The sequence below is a fragment of the Drosophila mauritiana genome, unplaced genomic scaffold (genome assembly GCF_004382145.1).
Source record: "Drosophila mauritiana strain mau12 unplaced genomic scaffold, ASM438214v1 U_192, whole genome shotgun sequence".
NCBI lineage: Eukaryota > Metazoa > Arthropoda > Insecta > Diptera > Drosophilidae > Drosophila > Drosophila mauritiana.
Window position 1 is genome coordinate 2,296 of NW_022881325.1, and position 19,875 is coordinate 22,170.

At 35.7% G+C, this 19,875-nt stretch overlaps 6 non-coding genes across 6 annotated transcripts; all 6 read left to right on the top strand.

The window, feature by feature from the left end:
* Window positions 1-305: 305 nt before the first annotated feature.
* LOC117149309 lies at window positions 306-2,296 on the top strand. Its single transcript, XR_004460199.1, has one exon. It is a non-coding gene; the product is annotated as a small subunit ribosomal RNA (ribosomal RNA).
* Window positions 2,297-2,972: 676 nt separating this feature from the next.
* Window positions 2,973-3,151, top strand: LOC117149305. Its single transcript, XR_004460195.1, has one exon. It is a non-coding gene; the product is annotated as a 5.8S ribosomal RNA (ribosomal RNA).
* Window positions 3,152-3,545: 394 nt separating this feature from the next.
* On the top strand, window positions 3,546-7,485 carry LOC117149306. The gene has a single exon (XR_004460196.1). It is a non-coding gene; the product is annotated as a large subunit ribosomal RNA (ribosomal RNA).
* A 4,538-nt stretch (window positions 7,486-12,023) lies between these two features.
* LOC117149308 lies at window positions 12,024-14,010 on the top strand. The gene has a single exon (XR_004460198.1). It is a non-coding gene; the product is annotated as a small subunit ribosomal RNA (ribosomal RNA).
* Window positions 14,011-14,696: 686 nt separating this feature from the next.
* Window positions 14,697-14,875, top strand: LOC117149307. Its single transcript, XR_004460197.1, has one exon. It is a non-coding gene; the product is annotated as a 5.8S ribosomal RNA (ribosomal RNA).
* Window positions 14,876-15,267: 392 nt separating this feature from the next.
* On the top strand, window positions 15,268-19,222 carry LOC117149310. The gene has a single exon (XR_004460200.1). It is a non-coding gene; the product is annotated as a large subunit ribosomal RNA (ribosomal RNA).
* Window positions 19,223-19,875: the final 653 nt, after the last annotated feature.

Consider the following 19,875-nt stretch of genomic DNA (forward strand, 5'->3'; position numbering starts at 1 on the left):
TGTATAAAAAGATAAAATTATAGAAATATATATTACAATAATTAGATGAAATTCTTGTTATATTGGTAAAACAAGTATAAATTAAAAATGAAAATATGGATTACGAATGCTATATAAAAATGGCCGTAATCGAATGGATTTTTTTACTTATATATTTAAAATTTTACCCAAAGGCGAAATATTGAATTTTATTCAATATAATAAAAATCATGGAATTATATAAAGTGAAAAATCTATATATCTATATATCTATTATATTGCTTATTTCGATTCAAAATATGAATGGAATATGAAGGAAAAACATTATTCTGGTTGATCCTGCCAGTAGTTATATGCTTGTCTCAAAGATTAAGCCATGCATGTCTAAGTACACACGAATTAAAAGTGAAACCGCAAAAGGCTCATTATATCAGTTATGGTTCCTTAGATCGTTAACAGTTACTTGGATAACTGTGGTAATTCTAGAGCTAATACATGCAATTAAAACATGAACCTTATGGGACATGTGCTTTTATTAGGCTAAAACCAAGCGATCGCAAGATCGTTATATTGGTTGAACTCTAGATAACATGCAGATCGTATGGTCTTGTACCGACGACAGATCTTTCAAATGTCTGCCCTATCAACTTTTGATGGTAGTATCTAGGACTACCATGGTTGCAACGGGTAACGGGGAATCAGGGTTCGATTCCGGAGAGGGAGCCTGAGAAACGGCTACCACATCTAAGGAAGGCAGCAGGCGCGTAAATTACCACTCCCAGCTCGGGGAGGTAGTGACGAAAAATAACAATACAGGACTCATATCCGAGGCCCTGTAATTGGAATGAGTACACTTTAAATCCTTTAACAAGGACCAATTGGAGGGCAAGTCTGGTGCCAGCAGCCGCGGTAATTCCAGCTCCAATAGCGTATATTAAAGTTGTTGCGTTAAAACGTTCGTAGTTGAACTTGTGCTTCATACGGGTAGTACAACTTACAATTGTGGTTAGTACTATACCTTTATGTATGTAAGCGTATTACCGGTGGAGTTCTTATATGTGATTAAATACTTGTATTTTTTCATATGTTCCTCCTATTTAAAAACCTGCACTAGTGCTCTTAAACGAGTGTTATTGTGGGCCGGTACTATTACTTTGAACAAATTAGAGTGCTTAAAGCAGGCTTCAAATGCCTGAATATTCTGTGCATGGGATAATGAAATAAGACCTCTGTTCTGCTTTCATTGGTTTTCAGATCAAGAGGTAATGATTAATAGAAGCAGTTTGGGGGCATTAGTATTACGACGCGAGAGGTGAAATTCTTGGACCGTCGTAAGACTAACTTAAGCGAAAGCATTTGCCAAAGATGTTTTCATTAATCAAGAACGAAAGTTAGAGGTTCGAAGGCGATCAGATACCGCCCTAGTTCTAACCATAAACGATGCCAGCTAGCAATTGGGTGTAGCTACTTTTATGGCTCTCTCAGTCGCTTCCCGGGAAACCAAAGCTTTTGGGCTCCGGGGGAAGTATGGTTGCAAAGCTGAAACTTAAAGGAATTGACGGAAGGGCACCACCAGGAGTGGAGCCTGCGGCTTAATTTGACTCAACGGGAAAACTTACCAGGTCCGAACATAAGTGTGTAAGACAGATTGATAGCTCTTTCTCGAATCTATGGGTGGTGGTGCATGGCCGTTCTTAGTTCGTGGAGTGATTTGTCTGGTTAATTCCGATAACGAACGAGACTCAAATATATTAAATAGATATCTTCAGGATTATGGTGCTGAAGCTTATGTAGCCTTCATTCATGGTGGCAGTAAAATGTTTATTGTGTTTGAATGTGTTTGTAAGTGGAGCCGTACCTGTTGGTTTGTCCCATTATAAGGACACTAGCTTCTTAAATGGACAAATTGCGTCTAGCAATAATGAGATTGAGCAATAACAGGTCTGTGATGCCCTTAGATGTCCTGGGCTGCACGCGCGCTACAATGAAAGTATCAACGTGTATTTCCTAGACCGAGAGAGGTCCGGGTAAACCGCTGAACCACTTTCATGCTTGGGATTGTGAACTGAAACTGTTCACATGAACTTGGAATTCCCAGTAAGTGTGAGTCATTAACTCGCATTGATTACGTCCCTGCCCTTTGTACACACCGCCCGTCGCTACTACCGATTGAATTATTTAGTGAGGTCTCCGGACGTGATCACTGTGACGCCTTGCGTGTTACGGTTGTTTCGCAAAAGTTGACCGAACTTGATTATTTAGAGGAAGTAAAAGTCGTAACAAGGTTTCCGTAGGTGAACCTGCGGAAGGATCATTATTGTATAATATCCTTATCGTTAATAAACATTTGTTATAATACAAATAAATACAATTTACCAAAATAAAAATACAATGATTCCACGGAATCAAAAGTTAAAGTCAAAATAAAATGAAGATGGCTTTTATTTTATATGTGGGGCTTGGCAACCTCATAAAAAGACTTTAACATTATTAATGTTGTTGTGCGTATTTGTGGCAGTACCTACTACAACAATGGCGTTTCCTATAAAAACAAATTCTCGAAAATGGAAATCGAAGAAACTGAACAAAATTTGAAAGTAGAAGTCGAATTAAAATTAAAATAATTTTGAATGGTATTCAAAATAAGTGTGTGTGTATATGGACCATAATATACACGCGTTGCGAATATGTATTGTTCATCTATGTTATGAGCATACGTTGGCTAATGCAACAACCTAAAATATACAATGTTTGTACCTGTCATCCATCAGGTTAATGTTTTATATAAATTTTGCAGTATGTGTCACCCAAAATAGCAAACCATAACCAGATTTTTATGATACATAATGCTTATATGAAACTAAGACATATCGCAACATTTATTTTTAGGTATAAAAAAAATTTATTGAAGGAATTGATATGCCAGTAAAATGGTGTATTTTTAATTTCTTTCAATAAAAACAATATTGATATTATATAAAAATGAATTATAAAACTCTAAGCGGTGGATCACTCGGCTCATGGGTCGATGAAGAACGCAGCAAACTGTGCGTCATCGTGTGAACTGCAGGACACATGAACATCGACATTTTGAACGCATATCGCAGTCCATGCTGTTATGTACTTTAATTAATTTTATAGTGCTGCTTGGACTACATATGGTTGAGGGTTGTAAGACTATGCTAATTAAGTTGTTTATAAATTTTTTATAAGCATATGGTATATTATTGGATTAAATAATGATTTTATTCATAATATTAAAAAAAAATGAAAAACATTATCTCACATTTGAATGTGAAAAACGAAGAGAAATATTTTCTTTTTCAATCAAATAATACTGAGAAATGTCTAGCATAAAAAATTGAAATATTTTTCATCTAGAATTGTCTCTTATTAATGATTCGGAAAAAGAAAAATCTTGGTTTTGTTATTATTCTTCGTTGGTTCGTTAAATGGATAAAAAATAACTTTGCTTACAAGAACTATTGGAACTATTTATAACGAATTTAATTGATTGTTTTATCATTTATATATAAAGAATTTATGGCAAAAAATAGTTATATATACAACCTCAACTCATATGGGACTACCCCCTGAATTTAAGCATATTAATTAGGGGAGGAAAAAACTAACAAGGATTTTCTTAGTAGCGGCGAGCGAAAAGAAAACAGTTCAGCACTAAGTCACTTTGTCTATATGGCAAATGTGAGATGCAGTGTATGGAGCGTCAATATTCTAGTATGAGAAATTAATGATTTAAGTCCTTCTTAAATGAGGCCATTTACCCATAGAGGGTGCCAGGCCCGTATAACGTTAATGATTACTAGATGATGTTTCCAAAGAGTCGTGTTGCTTGATAGTGCAGCACTAAGTGGGTGGTAAACTCCATCTAAAACTAAATATAACCATGAGACCGATAGTAAACAAGTACCGTGAGGGAAAGTTGAAAAGAACTCTGAATAGAGAGTTAAACAGTACGTGAAACTGCTTAGAGGTTAAGCCCGATGAACCTGAATATCCGTTATGGAAAATTCATCATTTAAATTGTAATATTTAAATATTATTAAGAATAATGTGCATTTTTTCCATATAACATTGTAATCTATTAGCATATCCCAAATTTATCATAAAATATAACTTATAGTTTATTCCAATTAAATTGCTTGCATTTTAACACAGAATAAATGTTATTAATTTGATAAAGTGCTGATAGATTTATATTATTACAGAGCGTTAATTTTTCGGAATTATATAATGGCATAATTATCATTGATTTTTGTGTTTATTATATGCTCTTGTATGATTAACAATGCGAAAGATTCAGGATACCTTCGGGACCCGTCTTGAAACACGGACCAAGGAGTCTAACATATGTGCAAGTTATTGGGATGTAAACCTAATAGCGTAATTAACTTGACTAATAATGGGATTAGTTTTTTAGCTATTTATAGCTAATTAACACAATCCCGGGGCGTTCTATATAGTTATGTATAATGTATATTTATATTATTTATGCCTCTAACTGGAACGTACCTTGAGCATATATGCTGTGACCCGAAAGATGGTGAACTATACTTGATCAGGTTGAAGTCAGGGGAAACCCTGATGGAAGACCGAAACAGTTCTGACGTGCAAATCGATTGTCAGAATTGAGTATAGGGGCGAAAGACCAATCGAACCATCTAGTAGCTGGTTCCTTCCGAAGTTTCCCTCAGGATAGCTGGTGCATTTTAATATTATATAAATAATCTTATCTGGTAAAGCGAATGATTAGAGGCCTTAGGGTCGAAACGATCTTAACCTATTCTCAAACTTTAAATGGGTAAGAACCTTAACTTTCTTGATATGAAGTTCAAGGTTATGATATAATGTGCCCAGTGGGCCACTTTTGGTAAGCAGAACTGGCGCTGTGGGATGAACCAAACGTAATGTTACGGTGCCCAAATTAACAACTCATGCAGATACCATGAAAGGCGTTGGTTGCTTAAAACAGCAGGACGGTGATCATGGAAGTCGAAATCCGCTAAGGAGTGTGTAACAACTCACCTGCCGAAGCAACTAGCCCTTAAAATGGATGGCGCTTAAGTTGTATACCTATACATTACCGCTAAAGTAGATGATTTATATTACTTGTGATATAAATTTGAAACTTTAGTGAGTAGGAAGGTACAATGGTATGCGTAGAAGTGTTTGGCGTAAGCCTGCATGGAGCTGCCATTGGTACAGATCTTGGTGGTAGTAGCAAATAATCGAATGAGACCTTGGAGGACTGAAGTGGAGAAGGGTTTCGTGTGAACAGTGGTTGATCACGAGTAGTCGGTCCTAAGTTCAAGGCGAAAGCCGAAAATTTTCAAGTAAAACAAAAATGCCTAACTATATAACAAAGCGAATATAATACACTTGAATAATTTTGAACGAAAGGGAATACGGTTCCAATTCCGTAACCTGTTGAGTATCCGTTTGTTATTAAATATGGGCCTCGTGCTCATCCTGGCAACAGGAACGACCATAAAAGCCGTCGAGAGATATCGGAAGAGTTTTCTTTTCTGTTTTATAGCCGTACTACCATGGAAGTCTTTCGCAGAGAGATATGGTAGATGGGCTAGAAGAGCATGACATATACTGTTGTGTCGATATTTTCTCCTCGGACCTTGAAAATTTATGGTGGGGACACGCAAACTTCTCAACAGGCCGTACCAATATCCGCAGCTGGTCTCCAAGGTGAAGAGTCTAGTCGATAGAATAATGTAGGTAAGGGAAGTCGGCAAATTAGATCCGTAACTTCGGGATAAGGATTGGCTCTGAAGATTGAGATAGTCGGGCTTGATTGGGAAACAATAACATGGTTTATGTGCTCGTTCTGGGTAAATAGAGTTTCTAGCATTTATGTTAGTTACTTGTTCCCCGGATAGTTTAGTTACGTAGCCAATTGTGGAACTTTCTTGCTAAAATTTTTAAGAATACTATTTGGGTTAAACCAATTAGTTCTTATCAATTATAACGATTATCAATTAACAATCAATTCAGAACTGGCACGGACTTGGGGAATCCGACTGTCTAATTAAAACAAAGCATTGTGATGGCCCTAGCGGGTGTTGACACAATGTGATTTCTGCCCAGTGCTCTGAATGTCAAAGTGAAGAAATTCAAGTAAGCGCGGGTCAACGGCGGGAGTAACTATGACTCTCTTAAGGTAGCCAAATGCCTCGTCATCTAATTAGTGACGCGCATGAATGGATTAACGAGATTCCTACTGTCCCTATCTACTATCTAGCGAAACCACAGCCAAGGGAACGGGCTTGGAATAATTAGCGGGGAAAGAGACCCTTTTGAGCTTGACTCTAATCTGGCAGTGTAAGGAGACATAAGAGGTGTAGAATAAGTGGGAGATATTAGACCTCGGTTTGGTATCGTCAATGAAATACCACTACTCTTATTGTTTCCTTACTTACTTGATTAAATGGAACGTGTATCATTTCCTAGCCATTATACGGATATATTATATATTATGGTATTGGGTTTTGATGCAAGCTTCTTGATCAAAGTATCACGAGTTTGTTATATAATCGCAAACAAATTCTTTAATAAAACGATGCATTTATGTATTTTTGATTTGAAAATTTGGTATAACTCCAATTACTCAGGTATGATCCAATTCAAGGACATTGCCAGGTAGGGAGTTTGACTGGGGCGGTACATCTCTCAAATAATAACGGAGGTGTCCCAAGGCCAGCTCAGTGCGGACAGAAACCACACATAGAGCAAAAGGGCAAATGCTGACTTGATCTCGGTGTTCAGTACACACAGGGACAGCAAAAGCTCGGCCCTCGATCCTTTTGGTTTAAAGAGTTTTTAACAAGAGGTGTCAGAAAAGTTACCATAGGGATAACTGGCTTGTGGCGGCCAAGCGTTCATAGCGACGTCGCTTTTTGATCCTTCGATGTCGGCTCTTCCTATCATTGTGAAGCAAAATTCACCAAGCGTTGGATTGTTCACCCATGCAAGGGAACGTGAGCTGGGTTTAGACCGTCGTGAGACAGGTTAGTTTTACCCTACTAATGACAAAACGTTGTTGCGACAGCATTCCTGCGTAGTACGAGAGGAACCGCAGGTACGGACCAATGGCACAATACTTGTTCGAGCGAACAGTGGTATGACGCTACGTCCGTTGGATTATGCCTGAACGCCTCTAAGGTCGTATCCGTGCTGGACTGCAATGATAAATAAGGGGCAATTTGCATTGTATGGCTTCTAAACCATTTAAAGTTTATAATTTATTTTATAAACGACAATGGATGTGATGCCAATGTAATTTGTAACATAGTAAATTAGGAGGATCTTCGATCACCTGATGCCGCGCTAGTTACATATAAAAGCATTATTTAATACAATGACAAAGCCTAGAATCAATTGTAAACGACTTTTGTAACAGGCAAGGTGTTGTAAGTGGTTGAGCAGCTGCCATACTGCGATCCACTGAAGCTTATCCTTTGCTTGATGATTCGATAAATAAATGATTTTTCCTGTAGTGACGCCGCCAAGGTCATCAATTTAGTGACGCATATGCTTTAAAGAATTGTTGGTGACGCCGTCCGTCATCCGCCGACTTTAACAAGTTCGTCATCAATTTAGTGACGCATATGATATTGTCCATCATATACAAGTTGCCAAATACCTCGTCATCAATTTAGTGACGCATATGATATCATATAATTAATATAAAGACTTTAATGAATTGTGTCAAGTTGCCATCGTCATCAATTTAGTGACGCATATGATATTGTCCCTATCGATATAAAGAATTGTATCAAGTTGCGTCATCAATTTAGTGACGCATATGATAATCATCAAGTTCGTCATCAATTTAGTGACGCATATGATATTGTCCCTATCATATAATTTTTGATATCAAGTTGCGTCATCCGCATATGAATCCCCCAAACACCTCGTTTAGTGACGCATATAATCCAAGTTTCGTCATCAATTTAGTGACGCATATGATATTGTCCGATATAAATTTAAAGAATTATCAAGTTGCCAAATACCTCGTCATCAATTTAGTGACGCATATGATCATCCAATCGTCATCGCATATCGATATATTTAAAGAATTGTATCAAGTTGCCAAAGTCATCAATTTAGTGACGCATATGATATTGTGAATTGTGTCAAGTTGCCAAAGTCATCAATTTAGTGACGCATATGATATATCCCTCAAGTTGCCAAGTCATCAGACGCATATGATATTGTCCTATCATATAATTATATAAAGACTTTACAAGTTGCCAAAACCTCGTCATCAATTTAGTGACGCATATGATATTGTCCCTATCATATAATCTTTAAAGAGGTCATCACGCATATGATATTGTGACTTTAATGAATTGTGTCAAGTTGCCAAACACCTCGTCATCAATTTAGTGACGCATATGATATTGTCCCTATCATATAATTTTGATATAAAACTTTAAAGAATTGTATCAAGTTGCCAAATACCTCGTCATCAATTTAGTGACGCATATGATATTGTCCCTATCATATAATTAATATAAAGACTTTAATGAATTGTGTCAAGTTGGTCATCAACGCATCCGCTCAAAGTCATCAATTTAGTGACGCATATGATATTGGTTTAATGAATTGTGTCAAGTTGCCAAATCGTCATCAATACGCATATGATATTGTCCCTATCATACTTCAAAAAACGGATAATCATCCAAGTTGCCAAACACCTCGTCATCAATTTAGTGACGCATATTGTCCCTTTAAAGGTTGGTCATCAATTTAGTGACGCATATGATATTGTCTCTATCATATAATTAATATAAAGACTTTAATGATTTGTGTCACGTTGCCAAACACCTCGTCATCAATTTAGTGACGCATATGATATTGTCCCTATCATATAATTAATATAAAGACTTTTTAAAGAATTGTATCAAGTTGCCAAACACCTCGTCATCAACTACTATATTATGGTTGCGCCGACCTCTCATATTGTATTCTCTTATGTCTTCATAGGATTTTGGCAATTATACGAGTAAATTAAATAATATACATATGAAAATGATTAATTATTATATGTATAAGGGAAAAAATGCTGAAATATTCCCATATTATCTTAGTATTGAGGAAAGACCGTTGCCGACCTCTGATATTGTTCAAAACTTATGTATTTATATGATTTTGGCAATTATATGAGTAAATTAAATAATATACATATAAAATGATTAAATATTATATGTATAAATGTATAAAGGAAAAAATGATGAAATATTCCCACATTATCTTAGTATTATAGAGGAAAGACCGTTGCTGACCTCTGATATTGTTCAAAACTTATGTATTTATATGATTTTGGCAATAATATGAGTAAATTAAATAATATACATATGAAAATGATTAATTATTATATGTATAAATGTATAAGGGAAAAAATGCTGAAAATATTCCCATATTATCTTAGTATTATAGAGGAAAGACCGTTGCTGACCTCTGATATTGTTCAAAACTTATGTATTTATATGATTTTGGCAATTATATGAGTAAATTAAATATACATATGAAAATTATTAATTATTATATGTATAGGGGAAAAAATGCTGAAATATTCCCACATTCTCTTAGTATTATAGAGAAAAGCCATTATAGTGAGAGGGTATAGTAGTGTAAACGACCGGAATTACGACAGAGGGTTCAAAAACTACTATAGGTAGGCAGTGGTTGCCGACCTCTCATATTGTTCAAAACTTATGTATTCATATGATTTTGGCAATTATATGAGTAAATTAAATAATATACATATGAAAATTATTAATTATTATATGTATAGGGGAAAAAATGCTGAAATATTCCCACATTCTCTTAGTATTATAGAGAAAAGCCATTATAGTGAGAGGGTATAGTAGTGTAAACGACCGGAATTACGACAGAGGGTTCAAAAACTACTATAGGTAGGCAGTGGTTGCCGACCTCTCATATTGTTCAAAACTTATGTATTCATATGATTTTGGCAATTATATGAGTAAATTAAATAATATACATATGAAAATTATTAATTATTATATGTATAAGGGAAAAAATGCTGAAAATATCCACATTCTCTTAGTATAATAGAGAAAAGCCATTATAGTGAGAGGGTATAGTAGTGTAAACGACCGGAATTACGACAGAGGGTTCAAAAACTACTATAGGTAGGCAGTGGTTGCCGACCTCTCATATTGTCAAAACTTATGTATTCATATGATTTTGGCAATAATATGAGTAAATTAAATAATATACATATGAAAATGATTAATTATTATATGTATAAGGGAAAAAACTGAAAATATCCCACATTCTCTTAGTATTATAGAGAAAAGCCATTATAGTGAGAGGGTATAGTAGTGTAAACGACCGGAATTACGACAGAGGGTTCAAAAACTACTATAGGTAGGCAGTGGTTGCCGACCTCTCATTGTTCAAAACTTATGTATTCATATGATTTTGGCAATAATATGAGTAAATTAAATAATATACATATGAAAATGATTAATTATTATATGTATAAGGGAAAAAATGCTGAAAATATCCCACATTCTCTTAGTATTATAGAGAAAAGCCATTATAGTGAGAGGGTATAGTAGTGTAAACGACCGGAATTACGACAGAGGGTTCAAAAACTACTATAGGTAGGCAGTGGTTGCCGACCTCTCATATTGTTCAAAACTTATGTATTCATATGATTTTGGCAATAATATGAGTAAATTAAATAATATACATATGAAAATGATTAATTATTATATGTATAAGGGAAAAAAATGCTGAAAATATCCCACATTCTCTTAGTATTATAGAGAAAGCCATTATAGTGAGAGGGTATAGTAGTGTAAACCCGGAATTACGACAGAGGGTTCAAAAACTACTATAGGTAGGCAGTGGTTGCCGACCTCTCATATTGTTCAAAACTTATGTATTCATATGATTTTGGCAATAATATGAGTAAATTAAATAATATACATATGAAAATGATTAATTATTATATGTATAAGGGAAAAATAATCATATTATATATGAATAATGGAAAAAAAATGAAATGTTCCTATAATCTCTTAATATATAAGAGAATAGCCCGTATGTTGGGTGGCAAACGGAATTGAAAATACCCGCTTTGAGGACAGCGGGTTCAAAAACTACTATAGGTAGGCAGTGGTTGCCGACCTCCCGCATTATTCGAAATATTTATTTCGGATTATGTTTATATTGGTTACATACAATAAAGTATATTATTATCCGTACAAATTTGTTTCTCAGTTCTATAGAACACGGGACTTGGCTCCGCGGATAATAGGAATATACGCTTTATAGATAATATCGTTGAAACAAAAGTCAAGTTTCTATTATATATAGAATAACAAATCGTTTCCATATATTATCGTTAATTTTTGGAGGCAGGCAAATATTAATTTATTACCTGCCGTATAGTTGGATTATTATATCGTTACGGTATAATACAAATATGGATTCTTATGAAAGAATATAAAATTATATATTAAATGTGGAAATATTATCATATGCGCTTGGTTTTATGTTATATATTACCAGAGATATATATGAAAAGAGATAAATTTTAAATTTATCTTCAAAATGCAAATGATTTAACTTAATATTTATATTGGTTAAACAAAAATTGTACATGTGTGGATACAATAATTATGTATGTTGGAAATAAAATGATATTTTATAATGAAATATGTATGTATAAAAAGATAAAATTATAGAAATATATATATTACAATAATTAGATGAAATTCTTGTTATATTGGTAAAACAAGTATAAATTAAAAATGAAAATATGGATTACGAATGCTATATAAAAATGGCCGTAATCGAATGGATTTTTTTACTTATATATTTAAAATTTTACCCAAAGGCGAAATATTGAATTTTATTCAATATAATAAAAATCATGGAATTATAAAAGTGAAAAATCTATATATCTATATATCTATTATATTGCTTATTTCGATTCAAAATATATGAATGGAATATGAAGGAAAAACATTATTCTGTTGATCCTGCCAGTAGTTATATGCTTGTCTCAAAGATTAAGCCATGCATGTCTAAGTACACACGAATTAAAAGTGAAACCGCAAAAGGCTCATTATATCAGTTATGGTTCCTTAGATCGTTAACAGTTACTTGGATAACTGTGGTAATTCTAGAGCTAATACATGCAATTAAAACATGAACCTTATGGGACATGTGCTTTTATTAGGCTAAAACCAAGCGATCGCAAGATCGTTATATTGGTTGAACTCTAGATAACATGCAGATCGTATGGTCTTGTACCGACGACAGATCTTTCAAATGTCTGCCCTATCAACTTTTGATGGTAGTATCTAGGACTACCATGGTTGCAACGGGTAACGGGGAATCAGGGTTCGATTCCGGAGAGGGAGCCTGAGAAACGGCTACCACATCTAAGGAAGGCAGCAGGCGCGTAAATTACCCACTCCCAGCTCGGGGAGGTAGTGACGAAAAATAACAATACAGGACTCATATCCGAGGCCCTGTAATTGGAATGAGTACACTTTAAATCCTTTAACAAGGACCAATTGGAGGGCAAGTCTGGTGCCAGCAGCCGCGGTAATTCCAGCTCCAATAGCGTATATTAAAGTTGTTGCGGTTAAAACGTTCGTAGTTGAACTTGTGCTTCATACGGGTAGTACAACTTACAATTGTGGTTAGTACTATACCTTTATGTATGTAAGCGTATTACCGGTGGAGTTCTTATATGTGATTAAACTTGTATTTTTTCATATGTTCCTCCTATTTAAAAACCTGCACTAGTGCTCTTAAACGAGTGTTATTGTGGGCCGGTACTATTACTTTGAACAAATTAGAGTGCTTAAAGCAGGCTTCAAATGCCTGAATATTCTGTGCATGGGATAATGAAATAAGACCTCTGTTCTGCTTTCATTGGTTTCAGATCAAGAGGTAATGATTAATAGAAGCAGTTTGGGGGCATTAGTATTACGACGCGAGAGGTGAAATTCTTGGACCGTCGTAAGACTAACTTAAGCGAAAGCATTTGCCAAAGATGTTTTCATTAATCAAGAACGAAAGTTAGAGGTTCGAAGGCGATCAGATACCGCCCTAGTTCTAACCATAAACGATGCCAGCTAGCAATTGGGTGTAGCTACTTTTATGGCTCTCTCAGTCGCTTCCCGGGAAACCAAAGCTTTTGGGCTCCGGGGGAAGTATGGTTGCAAAGCTGAAACTTAAAGGAATTGACGGAAGGGCACCACCAGGAGTGGAGCCTGCGGCTTAATTTGACTCAACACGGGAAAACTTACCAGGTCCGAACATAAGTGTGTAAGACAGATTGATAGCTCTTTCTCGAATCTATGGGTGGTGGTGCATGGCCGTTCTTAGTTCGTGGAGTGATTTGTCTGGTTAATTCCGATAACGAACGAGACTCAAATATATTAAATAGATATTCAGGATTATGGTGCTGAAGCTTGTAGCCTTCATTCATGGTGGCAGTAAAATGTTTATTGTGTTTGAATGTGTTTATGTAAGTGGAGCCGTACCTGTTGGTTTGTCCCATTATAAGGACACTAGCTTCTTAAATGGACAAATTGCGTCTAGCAATAATGAGATTGAGCAATAACAGGTCTGTGATGCCCTTAGATGTCCTGGGCTGCACGCGCGCTACAATGAAAGTATCAACGTGTATTTCCTAGACCGAGAGGTCCGGGTAAACCGCTGAACCACTTTCATGCTTGGGATTGTGAACTGAAACTGTTCACATGAACTTGGAATTCCCAGTAAGTGTGAGTCATTAACTCGCATTGATTACGTCCCTGCCCTTTGTACACACCGCCCGTCGCTACTACCGATTGAATTATTTAGTGAGGTCTCCGGACGTGATCACTGTGACGCCTTGCGTGTTACGGTTGTTTCGCAAAAGTTGACCGAACTTGATTATTTAGAGGAAGTAAAAGTCGTAACAAGGTTTCCGTAGGTGAACCTGCGGAAGGATCATTATTGTATAATATCCTTATCGTTAATAAACATTTGTTATAATACAAATAATACAATTTACCAAAATAAAAATATTACAAAATGATTCCACGGAATCAAAAGTTAAAGTCAAAATAAAATGAAGATGGCTTTTATTTTATATGTGGGGGCTTGGCAACCTCATAAAAAGACTTTAACATTATTAATGTTGTTGTGCGTATTTGTGGCAGTACCTACTACAACAATGGCGTTTCCTATAAAAACAAATTCTCGAAAATGGAAATCGAAGAAACTGAACAAAATTTGAAAGTAGAAGTCGAATTAAAATTAAAATAATTTTGAATGTGGTATTCAAAATAAGTGTGTGTGTATATGGACCATAATATACACGCGTTGCGAATATGTATTGTTCATCTATGTTATGAGCATACGTTGGCTAATGCAACAACCTAAAATATACAATGTTTGTACCTGTCATCCATCAGGTTAATGTTTTATATAAATTTTGCAGTATGTGTCACCCAAAATAGCAAACCATAACCAGATTTTTATGATACATAATGCTTATATGAAACTAAGACATATCGCAACATTTATTTTTAGGTATAAAAATAAATTTATTGAAGGAATTGATATATGCCAGTAAAATGGTGTATTTTTAATTTCTTTCAATAAAAACAATATTGATATTATATAAAAATGAATTATAAAACTCTAAGCGGTGGATCACTCGGCTCATGGGTCGATGAAGAACGCAGCAAACTGTGCGTCATCGTGTGAACTGCAGGACACATGAACATCGACATTTTGAACGCATATCGCAGTCCATGCTGTTATGTACTTTAATTAATTTTATAGTGCTGCTTGGACTACATATGGTTGAGGGTTGTAAGACTATGCTAATTAAGTTGTTTATAAATTTTTTATAAGCATATGGTATTATTGGATTAAATAATGATTTTATTCATAATATTAAAAAAGAAATGAAAAACATTATCTCACATTTGAATGTGAAAAACGAAGAGAAATATTTTCTTTTTCAATCAAATAATACTGAGAAATGTCTAGCATAAAAAATTGAAATATTTTTCATCTAGAATTGTCTCTATTAATGATTCGGAAAAAGAAAAATCTTGGTTTTGTTATTATTCTTCGTTGGTTCGTTAAATGGATAAAAAATAACTTTGCTTACAAGAACTATTGGAACTATTTATAACGAATTTAATTGATTGTTTTATCATTTATATATAAAGAATTTATGGCAAAAAATAGTTATATATACAACCTCAACTCATATGGGACTACCCCCTGAATTTAAGCATATTAATTAGGGGAGGAAAAGAAACTAACAAGGATTTTCTTAGTAGCGGCGAGCGAAAAGAAAACAGTTCAGCACTAAGTCACTTTGTCTATATGGCAAATGTGAGATGCAGTGTATGGAGCGTCAATATTCTAGTATGAGAAATTAATGATTTAAGTCCTTCTTAAATGAGGCCATTTACCCATAGAGGGTGCCAGGCCCGTATAACGTTAATGATTACTAGATGATGTTTCCAAAGAGTCGTGTTGCTTGATAGTGCAGCACTAAGTGGGTGGTAAACTCCATCTAAAACTAAATATAACCATGAGACCGATAGTAAACAAGTACCGTGAGGGAAAGTTGAAAAGAACTCTGAATAGAGAGTTAAACAGTACGTGAAACTGCTTAGAGGTTAAGCCCGATGAACCTGAATATCCGTTATGGAAAATTCATCATTAAAATTGTAATATTTAAATAATATTATTAAGAATAATGTGCATTTTTTCCATATAAGGACATTGTAATCTATTAGCATATCCCAAATTTATCATAAAATATAACTTATAGTTTATTCCAATTAAATTGCTTGCATTTTAACACAGAATAAATGTTATTAATTTGATAAAGTGCTGATAGATTTATATTATTACAGAGCGTTAATTTTTCGGAATTATATAATGGCATAATTATCATTGATTTTTGTGTTTATTATATGCTCTTGTATGATTAACAATGCGAAAGATTCAGGATACCTTCGGGACCCGTCTTGAAACACGGACCAAGGAGTCTAACATATGTGCAAGTTATTGGGATGTAAACCTAATAGCGTAATTAACTTGACTAATAATGGGATTAGTTTTTTAGCTATTTATAGCTAATTAACACAATCCCGGGGCGTTCTATATAGTTATGTATAATGTATATTTATATTATTTATGCCTCTAACTGGAACGTACCTTGAGCATATATGCTGTGACCCGAAAGATGGTGAACTATACTTGATCAGGTTGAAGTCAGGGGAAACCCTGATGGAAGACCGAAACAGTTCTGACGTGCAAATCGATTGTCAGAATTGAGTATAGGGGCGAAAGACCAATCGAACCATCTAGTAGCTGGTTCCTTCCGAAGTTTCCCTCAGGATAGCTGGTGCATTTTAATATTATATAAAATAATCTTATCTGGTAAAGCGAATGATTAGAGGCCTTAGGGTCGAAACGATCTTAACCTATTCTCAAACTTTAAATGGGTAAGAACCTTAACTTTCTTGATATGAAGTTCAAGGTTATGATATAATGTGCCCAGTGGGCCACTTTTGGTAAGCAGAACTGGCGCTGTGGGATGAACCAAACGTAATGTTACGGTGCCCAAATTAACAACTCATGCAGATACCATGAAAGGCGTTGGTTGCTTAAAACAGCAGGACGGTGATCATGGAAGTCGAAATCCGCTAAGGAGTGTGTAACAACTCACCTGCCGAAGCAACTAGCCCTTAAAATGGATGGCGCTTAAGTTGTATACCTATACATTACCGCTAAAGTAGATGATTTATATTACTTGTGATATAAATTTTGAAACTTTAGTGAGTAGGAAGGTACAATGGTATGCGTAGAAGTGTTTGGCGTAAGCCTGCATGGAGCTGCCATTGGTACAGATCTTGGTGGTAGTAGCAAATAATCGAATGAGACCTTGGAGGACTGAAGTGGAGAAGGGTTTCGTGTGAACAGTGGTTGATCACGAGTTAGTCGGTCCTAAGTTCAAGGCGAAAGCCGAAAATTTTCAAGTAAAACAAAAATGCCTAACTATATAAACAAAGCGAATATAATACACTTGAATAATTTTGAACGAAAGGGAATACGGTTCCAATTCCGTAACCTGTTGAGTATCCGTTTGTTATTAAATATGGGCCTCGTGCTCATCCTGGCAACAGGAACGACCATAAAGAAGCCGTCGAGAGATATCGGAAGAGTTTTCTTTTCTGTTTTATAGCCGTACTACCATGGAAGTCTTTCGCAGAGAGATATGGTAGATGGGCTAGAAGAGCATGACATATACTGTTGTGTCGATATTTTCTCCTCGGACCTTGAAAATTTATGGTGGGGACACGCAAACTTCTCAACAGGCCGTACCAATATCCGCAGCTGGTCTCCAAGGTGAAGAGTCTCTAGTCGATAGAATAATGTAGGTAAGGGAAGTCGGCAAATTAGATCCGTAACTTCGGGATAAGGATTGGCTCTGAAGATTGAGATAGTCGGGCTTGATTGGGAAACAATAACATGGTTTATGTGCTCGTTCTGGGTAAAGAGTTTCTAGCATTTATGTTAGTTACTTGTTCCCCGGATAGTTTAGTTACGTAGCCAATTGTGGAACTTTCTTGCTAAAATTTTTAAGAATACTATTTGGGTTAAACCAATTAGTTCTTATCAATTATAACGATTATCAATTAACAATCAATTCAGAACTGGCACGGACTTGGGGAATCCGACTGTCTAATTAAAACAAAGCATTGTGATGGCCCTAGCGGGTGTTGACACAATGTGATTTCTGCCCAGTGCTCTGAATGTCAAAGTGAAGAAATTCAAGTAAGCGCGGGTCAACGGCGGGAGTAACTATGACTCTCTTAAGGTAGCCAAATGCCTCGTCATCTAATTAGTGACGCGCATGAATGGATTAACGAGATTCCTACTGTCCCTCTACTATCTAGCGAAACCACAGCCAAGGGAACGGGCTTGGAATAATTAGCGGGGAAAGAAGACCCTTTTGAGCTTGACTCTAATCTGGCAGTGTAAGGAGACATAAGAGGTGTAGAATAAGTGGGAGATATTAGACCTCGGTTTGGTATCGTCAATGAAATACCACTACTCTTATTGTTTCCTTACTTACTTGATTAAATGGAACGTGTATCATTTCCTAGCCATTATACGGATATATTTATTATATCTTATGGTATTGGGTTTTGATGCAAGCTTCTTGATCAAAGTATCACGAGTTTGTTATATAATCGCAAACAAATTCTTTAATAAAACGATGCATTTATGTATTTTGATTTGAAAATTTGGTATAACTCCAATTACTCAGGTATGATCCAATTCAAGGACATTGCCAGGTAGGGAGTTTGACTGGGGCGGTACATCTCTCAAATAATAACGGAGGTGTCCCAAGGCCAGCTCAGTGCGGACAGAAACCACACATAGAGCAAAAGGGCAAATGCTGACTTGATCTCGGTGTTCAGTACACACAGGGACAGCAAAAGCTCGGCCTATCGATCCTTTTGGTTTAAAGAGTTTTTAACAAGAGGTGTCAGAAAAGTTACCATAGGGATAACTGGCTTGTGGCGGCCAAGCGTTCATAGCGACGTCGCTTTTTGATCCTTCGATGTCGGCTCTTCCTATCATTGTGAAGCAAAATTCACCAAGCGTTGGATTGTTCACCCATGCAAGGGAACGTGAGCTGGGTTTAGACCGTCGTGAGACAGGTTAGTTTTACCCTACTAATGACAAAACGTTGTTGCGACAGCATTCCTGCGTAGTACGAGAGGAACCGCAGGTACGGACCAATGGCACAATACTTGTTCGAGCGAACAGTGGTATGACGCTACGTCCGTTGGATTATGCCTGAACGCCTCTAAGGTCGTATCCGTGCTGGACTGCAATGATAAATAAGGGGCAATTTGCATTGTATGGCTTCTAAACCATTTAAAGTTTATAATTTATTTTATAAACGACAATGGATGTGATGCCAATGTAATTTGTAACATAGTAAATTAGGAGGATCTTCGATCACCTGATGCCGCGCTAGTTACATATAAAGCATTATTTAATACAATGACAAAGCCTAGAATCAATTGTAACGACTTTTGTAACAGGCAAGGTGTTGTAAGTGGTTGAGCAGCTGCCATACTGCGATCCACTGAAGCTTATCCTTTGCTTGATGATTCGATAAATAAATGATTTTTCCTGTAGCCAAACAAACACCTCGTCATCAATTTAGTGACGCATATGATATTGTCGATATAAAGACTTTAAAGAATTATATCAAGTTGCCAAATATCAATTTAGTGACGCATATGATATTGTCCCTATCCGTTGGTCATCAATTCGCATATCCCTATCCTTTAAAGAATTGTTGCCAAATACCTCGTCATCAATTTAGTGACGCATATGATATTGTCCTATCAGACTTTAATGAATTGTGTCAAGTTGCCAAACACCTCGTCATCAATTTAGTGACGCATATGATATTGTCCTATCATATCTTTATTGTATCAAGTTGGTGTATATCATATAATTAGACTTTAATGAATTGTGTCAAGTTTCGTCGTGACATGATATCATCTTTAAAGAATTGTATCAAGTTGCCAAAAATTTAGTGACGCATATGATATTATCTTTAATGAATTGTGTCAAGTTTCGTCATCAATTTAGTGACGCATATCCCTATCCGTTGGTGTGACGGGGGACGGCCGTTCCAAGTTTCATCAATTTAGTGACGCATATGATATTGTCGCCTTCAAGTTGCCAAATACCTCGTCATCAATTTAGTGACGCATATGATATTGTCCTATCATATCTTTAATGAATTGTGTCAAGTTG